Raw genomic sequence first — 7,633 nt, 5'->3', positions numbered from 1 at the left:
TATGTCGGCGGGGGCATCAGTGCTTCTTGGGGTTTGGTGCTCTGGTCCCAGGTCTTAATTGACAGCCTACATAGCCATCGTAGCTGTTAGGGCTGAATAAGTGGTGGTTTTGTACTGATGCCCCTGATAGGGCTTCCCATGCCGAACAGGTCGTGAGTGAGGCCCAAACTAAACGTGACCCACTGTCCCTTTCGCTATTCTTTGTTCTTCTTTTTACCGCCTCTTTTCTGTCCTCAGCTCCCCATCAAGCCTTCTTTTCCACATTCTTTTTTTCTCTGCGGCCTTCTTTAGGCCCGCCGTGTTTGCCGTGCGGCGCGACCTGTGATGGAGGGGAATGAGATCCTGGGGATTGAGAGAGCACGCTGCTCTCAACACATCCCTTTGGCTCGGACCTCTCCTAAGACAGGCGGCACACATTGGCCCGTGTGTGTCAATCGGCTACCCCTTCGTGGGGCTGGGTCAAGACTGGCAGTTTAGTGGCTGACGAAGGTAACCCCCGTAGTGCTCGGCTCTCTGTCCCCGGGAGCTGGGCATGATCGGGGGGGAGCACGTTGGAGCTGGGCTGCTGGTTGTATATCCCTCCCGAAACCTGGAAGGGGTCAAGCTGGTGTTCCCTTGACCCTGGCCCCTAAGTTGGACCCCATGGTGGGTGGGTAAGGGAGGGATGAATTCACATTTTTCTTTCAACATGAATCCTAAACAAATACACCCCCCCAAACTCGGAAAAAGACGACGACAGGGAACGGACGACTCAGACTCTGAGTCGGAGGTCGTCGAGACCTCTGGTTTTTGGCCATCATGGCTAGTGATGGAGGGCGCTGATGACGACAAGCCCTTGTCAGCTCTCAGCCCCTTCGCTGTCCAGAAGGGCTTTCAGTGCCTGGCAGGATCGCTCAGATCCATCAAGAGGCTGAGGAGCGGAGCGTTTTTAGTACAGACAGAATCCAAAAGACAGACACAGCTCCTTCTGAAGGCGACCACTTTCGTGGATAGGGCAGTGAAGATTTCCCCTCACAAAGGTCTCAACTGCTCTAAGGGAGTCATCAGATGCCCGGAGTTGAAAGGTGTATCTGAGGCCGAGATCAAGAGCGAACTGTCCTCTCAGGGAGTGACCGATGTGTACAGGGTGACGGTGAGGAAGGGGTCGGACAGAGTCCCGACCAACACTTTCTTCCTCACCTTCTGCTGCCCGGATGTCCCCAAGGACATTCGGGTCGGATACCTGCTAGTTAATGTCAGCCTGTACGTACCGTCCCCTCTGAGATGCTTTAAGTGTCAGAAATTCGGACACGTGAGAGACAGATGTAAGGAGGAAGAGACGTGTGGCACCTGTTCGAAGGCGGCGCACCAGGGCGATTGCGTCAGTGCAGCCCTGTGTGCGAACTGCGGAGGTGGCCACCCGTCCTCATCGAAGGACTGCCCCACCTGGAAGAAAGAAAAACAAATTCAGAAAGTCAAGACAGAACAGAAAATTTCCTTCTTTGAGGCAAGGAAACAGGTGGAGGCCGCGTCGCCTAGGACGTCGTATGCCTCTGTCGTCAGATCCGGGACGGTGGACGTCGCAGTCCAGACGACGTCCACAGGAACGCAGACGGACGACTTAACCGCCTCGTCGGAACCGTCGGCCTTGGGTGGAGGCGCTGTGTCCACCCCTTCCCATCCTGCGCGGCAGTCCTCAGGGGCTGCTGGGCGGGAGAGAAAAGCCTCGGGCGGAGGCACGTTGTCCGCCTCCCGCCCCACCCCACCCCCCGGTCCCCCTCGCCCCGCCTCTCGTCTGCCTGGCCCTCGGGCTGGCGGAAGTGGCCGGAAGCCCCCCGCACCTCCAAAACTCAAGGAGGGGAGGGCTGCGGCCACGGCGGGATCGGGAGGGGCCGAGGTGGTGGATATTCCGACCCGGTCGGAACCCGAAAAATTTATGTCAAAGAACAAATATTCCATCCTGGCGGACCTTGAGCCACCGCAAGTGGAGGAGCAGGGGGTAGCGATGGAATAGGCTGCTGCTTTATTTTTTTTAAAAAAAACCTTTTTAATGGCAGTGATCCACTGGAATATCCGGGGATTCTATGCCAACTTCCAGGAACTCCAGCTGCTTTGTCGTGCTTTGAAACCTTCAGTGCTGGCACTGCAGGAGACTCTGCAAAGAGATGGCAAGGTTTTATCTCTCTCTGGTTTCAACTCCGTTTTTAAACCCGCTCAACCGAAGCAAGAGGGGTTGACGGGAGGTGTCGCTCTTTTTATTCGAAAGTCCCTTTTATACAGTACAGTTCTTTTATGCACCCCTTTACAGGCGGTGGCAGTCAGAGTCACGCTCGAGAAAACCATCACTGTCTGCTCTCTCTACCTTCCCCCTTCCGTCCGTGTTCTGAGGCAGGACCTCATGAACCTGGTCGACCAGCTCCCACGTCCGTTTTTACTGTTGGGCGACTTCAACGGACACTCCCCGCTCTGGGGAAGTGAGATGACATCGGCCCGAGGTCTTCTCTTAGAAAACCTTCTCTCTGACATGGACTTGTGCTGTCTTAACGACAAGTCTCCCACTTACCTGCATCTGTCCTCTGGAAAGCTCTCGTGTTTAGATCTGTCGGTCTGCGATCCATCGTTGGTCCTGGACTACGAGTGGAAAGTGCACGACGATCTGCACGGGAGTGACCACTTTCCTGTCGTCCTCCGCCCCACAGATGGAGAAGGTGACTCTCTGCCTGACCGCCTGTACTACGACAAAGCAGACTGGAGTTTTTTTACCACCAAGATAAGAGCGGAGCTGCAGGAAGAAACAGTATTGAAAAGCAAGGACCCTGCTGACGCTCTGACTCGGATCGTTTTAGATTGCGCCAAAGCAGCAGTCCCATCGTCTACCTCCAAGCCTCAGGTCCCTAGAACGCCCTGGTTCAACGCGGAATGTCGGGAGGCCCGCAAGTCTCGGAAGAGAGCACAGCGACGCGTCTTTCGGAGACCGGAGTCCGATAGCGTTCAAACCCATCAACAGCTGAGGGCGAAAGCCAGGTATGTTTTTAAAAAGAGCCAGAGGAAGTCTTGGAGAGATTTCTGCTCTTCCTTAACCTCCAACACACCCAAGAAGAAAGTGTGGAGGGTTTTAAAAAGAATTAAGGGCAAAAACGCATGCCCGACCTTCCACCATCTTAAACTTTCAGACGCTCTGGTCACAGAGAAGAAAGCAGTTGCCAATTTGCTTGCCTCCACAATAGAACAGAACTCGAGATCTGCTAACAAATCTGCTCGCTTTCTTAAAACCAAAAACCTGTCAGAAAAAACACCATGTAACTTCTTTTCCGACAACACAGAGAATTACAACCTTCCTTTCACAATGAACGAACTTAAATCTGCCCTTCAGACCTGTACGGATTCCTGTCCAGGAATGGACGAAGTCCATTATAAACTCCTAAAGCACCTTCCCCAAACCTGTCTGGACACCCTGCTTAAAGTTTATAACCACATCTGGGTCACAGGCTTCTTTCCACCCTCCTGGCGGAAAGCCCTCATAATCCCGCTGCCGAAACCGGGAAAAGACCCCTCGAACCCCTCCAACTACCGCCCAATTGCACTGACCAGCTGCGTCTGCAAACTGATGGAGAAGATGGTCAACGGTAGACTGATGTGGAAACTAGAGACCGACGGCCTTCTGGCGAAGGAACAGTGCGGTTTCCGCAAGCATCGCTCTACCGTTGACCATCTGGTTCGTCTGGAAACCACGATAAGAAATGCTTTCGTCAACAAACAACATGTGGTGGCCATATTTTTTGACCTGGAGAAAGCTTACGATACCACGTGGAAATTTGGTATTCTTTCCGACTTGCACAAGCTCGGCTTCCGAGGACACCTGCCTCAGTTTATCCACAATTTTTTACAAGACAGACAATTCCAGGTGAGAGTCGGCACCACCCTGTCCGACATTCACGAGCAGGAGCTGGGTGTCCCGCAGGGGAGCATCCTGTCGCCTGCTCTGTTCAGCATCAAAATTAATGACATCGTTCAATCCGTTCAGAAAGGATCGGACAGCTCGCTGTTCGTGGATGATTTTGCTTTATATGCAACCGGCAGCACGTACGCCAGCATCCAGCGACGGCTTCAGCTCTGCGTCAACAAAATCCAGCGTTGGGCAGAGGAGAATGGCTTCACATTTTCGTCCTCCAAAACTGAATGCATCCACTTTCATAATTTTCGCCAATTCTATCAGGACCCTGAAATCCGTCTGGGAACATCCACCATCCCGGCGGTCAAGGAAGCCAGATTTCTAGGGGTCGTCTTCGATCAGAAGCTGAATTTTCTCAGTCACATTAAACAGCTGAAAATATCTTGCCTAAAAGCCCTGAACATCATCCGAGTTGTGGCACACACGAACTGGGGTGCTGATAAGAGGACTCTCTTGCACCTCTACAGAGCCCTGGTCCGGTCCAAACTGGATTATGGAAGTGTTGTATACGGCTCGGCCAGACCGTCCTACCTGAAACTGTTGGACCCTGTACACCACCAAGGGCTCCGTCTCAGCTTGGGTGCTTTCCGCACCACCCCTGTGCACAGCCTGTATGCAGAGGCGGGGGAACCGCCTCTTTCCAACCGCAGACTGAAGCTGACCCTGAACTATTATTTGAAATTGTTTTCGGAACCTACAAACCCTGCTTACGATGCTGTATTCAACAACCCTTTCGATAAGAAATTTACAGACAACCCAAACTGCATACCTCCTCTCGGACTCCGCATTCAGCCGCACTTGGAAAATGCCGATCTGGATGTCGGTGGCATCTCAGATTTCTCTAAGTTCCCTGACAGCCCCCCGTGGACCTTTACAACACCTGAGGTCCGTTTTGATCTGGCCTCGTACCGTAAGGACACCACCAGTTCTCTGGCCTACAGAACCTACTTTTCGGAACTGTGCCACAAATTCCCCACCTTTCAAGGCATCTTCACTGACGGTTCCAAGTCAGAGGACGGAGTCGCCGCATCTGCGTTCTGTCCCGCCTTTCCTGACCGGCCCTCAACAGAACACATCCTGTCTGACAGCTCGGTATACACCGCGGAACTGACCGCACTGGTCCTGGGGTTAAAAATGGTTCTCTCTTCCAAACAGAAGAGATTCATGATCTTTTCCGACTCCTTATCAGCCCTGGAGGCGATCGCCTGCAGGAATATCACTCATCCCAAACTGCTGGAATTTTATGAAACTTTTACTCTCGCAACGAAGAAAGGATACGAGGTTGTGTTGGCCTGGGTTCCCGGACATGTTGGCATTCGTGGTAACGAAAGGGCGGACCTGCTGGCCAGGAACGCTGTAAAGAAAGAATTGTCCAGATCCTTGGTACCCTATACAGACATGAAGCGGAAGGTCAATTCTTACGTTAAAGATCTTTGGCAAGAGAAATGGAACACCCAGATAGACAACAAGCTCTTCCAGATCCGTCCGGACCTGGGGGAGACCCTCCCTTCGGGGGTGAAGAACAGAAAGGAGGAATCTGTGCTGTGCAGACTGCGTACGGGGCACACTTTTTTTACTCATTCTTACTTGTTGAAGGGGGAGGAGGCCCCTCGATGCGTTCCCTGTGACGAGCCTCTCACCGTGAAACACGTGCTCCTTGACTGTTGGGATCTGCATGACGTTAGACGCAGACATTACACGGCGGTTTCTTTGAAGACTTTGTTTCGTGATGTCCCTCCGTGGGCGCTGATGGACTTCTTAAAAGAAGTGAACCTTTTTAACCAGATTTGAAGGTTTTAAACTATGGAAGTTTTTTTTTAAACTTTGGAGTGGAAAGTTTGAAGTGGTGACTCGTTTTAATTGGTTGTTTTTTTTAGCCTTGTAGTAGTAATTGACGCGGCGATAGCCTTGAGATGGCCTTAGTGGTCGGCGAGGCTCTAAGCACCATAATTTCATTTCATTTCATTTCACATGCACACAGGAAGATGATGTCCAAGGAATGCACCAGTCTGATCTTAAGAAGAAATAACACCAGTAACGATCTGATCTTAAGAAGAAATAACACCAGTAACGATGGTACTGTCTTTAATTGTGCCATTCACTGAATTACAACAAAAAGAAACATTATCAAAAAATAATCTCACTCTCTCACACACACACACACACACACACACACCTCTTGGTTGGAGTTTAAACCAAGTGCATGACGCAGAATGCACGAGATGCCCTCTGGACACAAGAACAGCAGTGAATTCCAACACAGCGTGAGGCTGCACAAACCAAGTGTATATTTCACTCTGTGCAGCAGCTGACACGTGTGACGGGAGAACGTATTCGGGAAAACCCCTTTTATGAATAAGAACGAAGGTGTTGTCCTTGTGAATAGTGCAGTCGATCGTTGTCAAATCCTCTTGCCCGCCCAGTGAATACTGACCTCTCTGCTGCAAAGTCCAGTTGAAAGAGGAGACGTTCTGGTGTACAGGGAACGTACACGTCAGTCGCCATGTGGAGTTGGTGAGCAGATGTCATTTGACCCACAGCCAGGAAACATAGAAGGTAGCTTGGTCATACAGTGATGCTGTGAAATTTCAAATGACATGCATCACTACCAAACGCCGGAAATATGGACCAGACCTAAACACAAGAGCTAATATGCTAAATATGTTAAAATATGAAGTATTCTGCACACCTTTAATAAAGAGAAAGTGAAACGATTCATCACAGTGTTCATAACAATCACCAGTGTGTGACGGGGCATTAAGCCAAATCAGCGATAAGTGTAAGGAACTCATACACTGAGCTCCACATGGATGTGTGTGGAAGGAAGATTACCTCTGGCACACGGGCTGTGTGTGTGGAAGGAAGATTACCTCTGCCACATGGGTGTGTGGAAGGAAAACGCCCAGGCCACACAGGCAACACGGACTTTGTGTGTGGGAAGGAAAAACAAATATATGGCCAAGCCACACAGGCTTTGTGTGTGTGTGGAAGGAAAAAATGAAGAGTTGCATGGCCCACACGGGCTTAGTGTGTGAGAAGGAAAAGTGAACAGACTACAGGCCACATGGGCCAGGCAACAGGAGGTCATTATGTATGTTGAAAGGAAGACAGGACACATTTTGCTTTCCTAAGGCTGATATGCCAGGGGTGAGCGGTGAGGACAAGCTCTCAGTGCTCTGACATAAAATGCTGCCAAGGTGTGCGTCTCAAACAGCGTGTGTCAGCCACAGCCAGCTCCTGGCCTTCACGTGGCGGGGCCGTTTCCACTGACAAGGAGAAGGGGTGAAGGTGAGTAACCGGCGCCTTAAAGCCAGTCGCTTCGGGCAGATGGTGCTCGTCAGCCTTGGCAGGCAGTCCATCAGGGGGAAGGGAGGGAGGAAGGAAGGAAGGAAGGAAGCAGGGCAGGTGGTGCCCTTCAGTGCTAGTTGGCAGACATGTCCCAATGCTGAATCTGGGTGGATGCATGTGGCCCTGTAGCATGGCACCAGAGGACAACCTGGCACGAACGGGTGTCTTCAGGCCTGGGGGACAGCCCCACTATCCAGGGGAATGAAAAGGGGGAACATGCTGCTCTTCAGTCTTGGTCTGCGTCTATGTCCCAAGGCTGAAGGGGGAAACATACTGAGAGTAGATAACCACACAGGTACGGGTGTGGTCAACCTGCAAGGGCTGCTCTTGAGCTTTGGTCTGCGTCTATGTCCC

Source organism: Babylonia areolata, unplaced genomic scaffold, assembly GCF_041734735.1.
Source record: "Babylonia areolata isolate BAREFJ2019XMU unplaced genomic scaffold, ASM4173473v1 tig00008346, whole genome shotgun sequence".
In the NCBI taxonomy this organism is placed as follows: Eukaryota; Metazoa; Mollusca; class Gastropoda; order Neogastropoda; family Buccinidae; genus Babylonia; species Babylonia areolata.
This window is presented reverse-complemented; position numbering follows the sequence as displayed.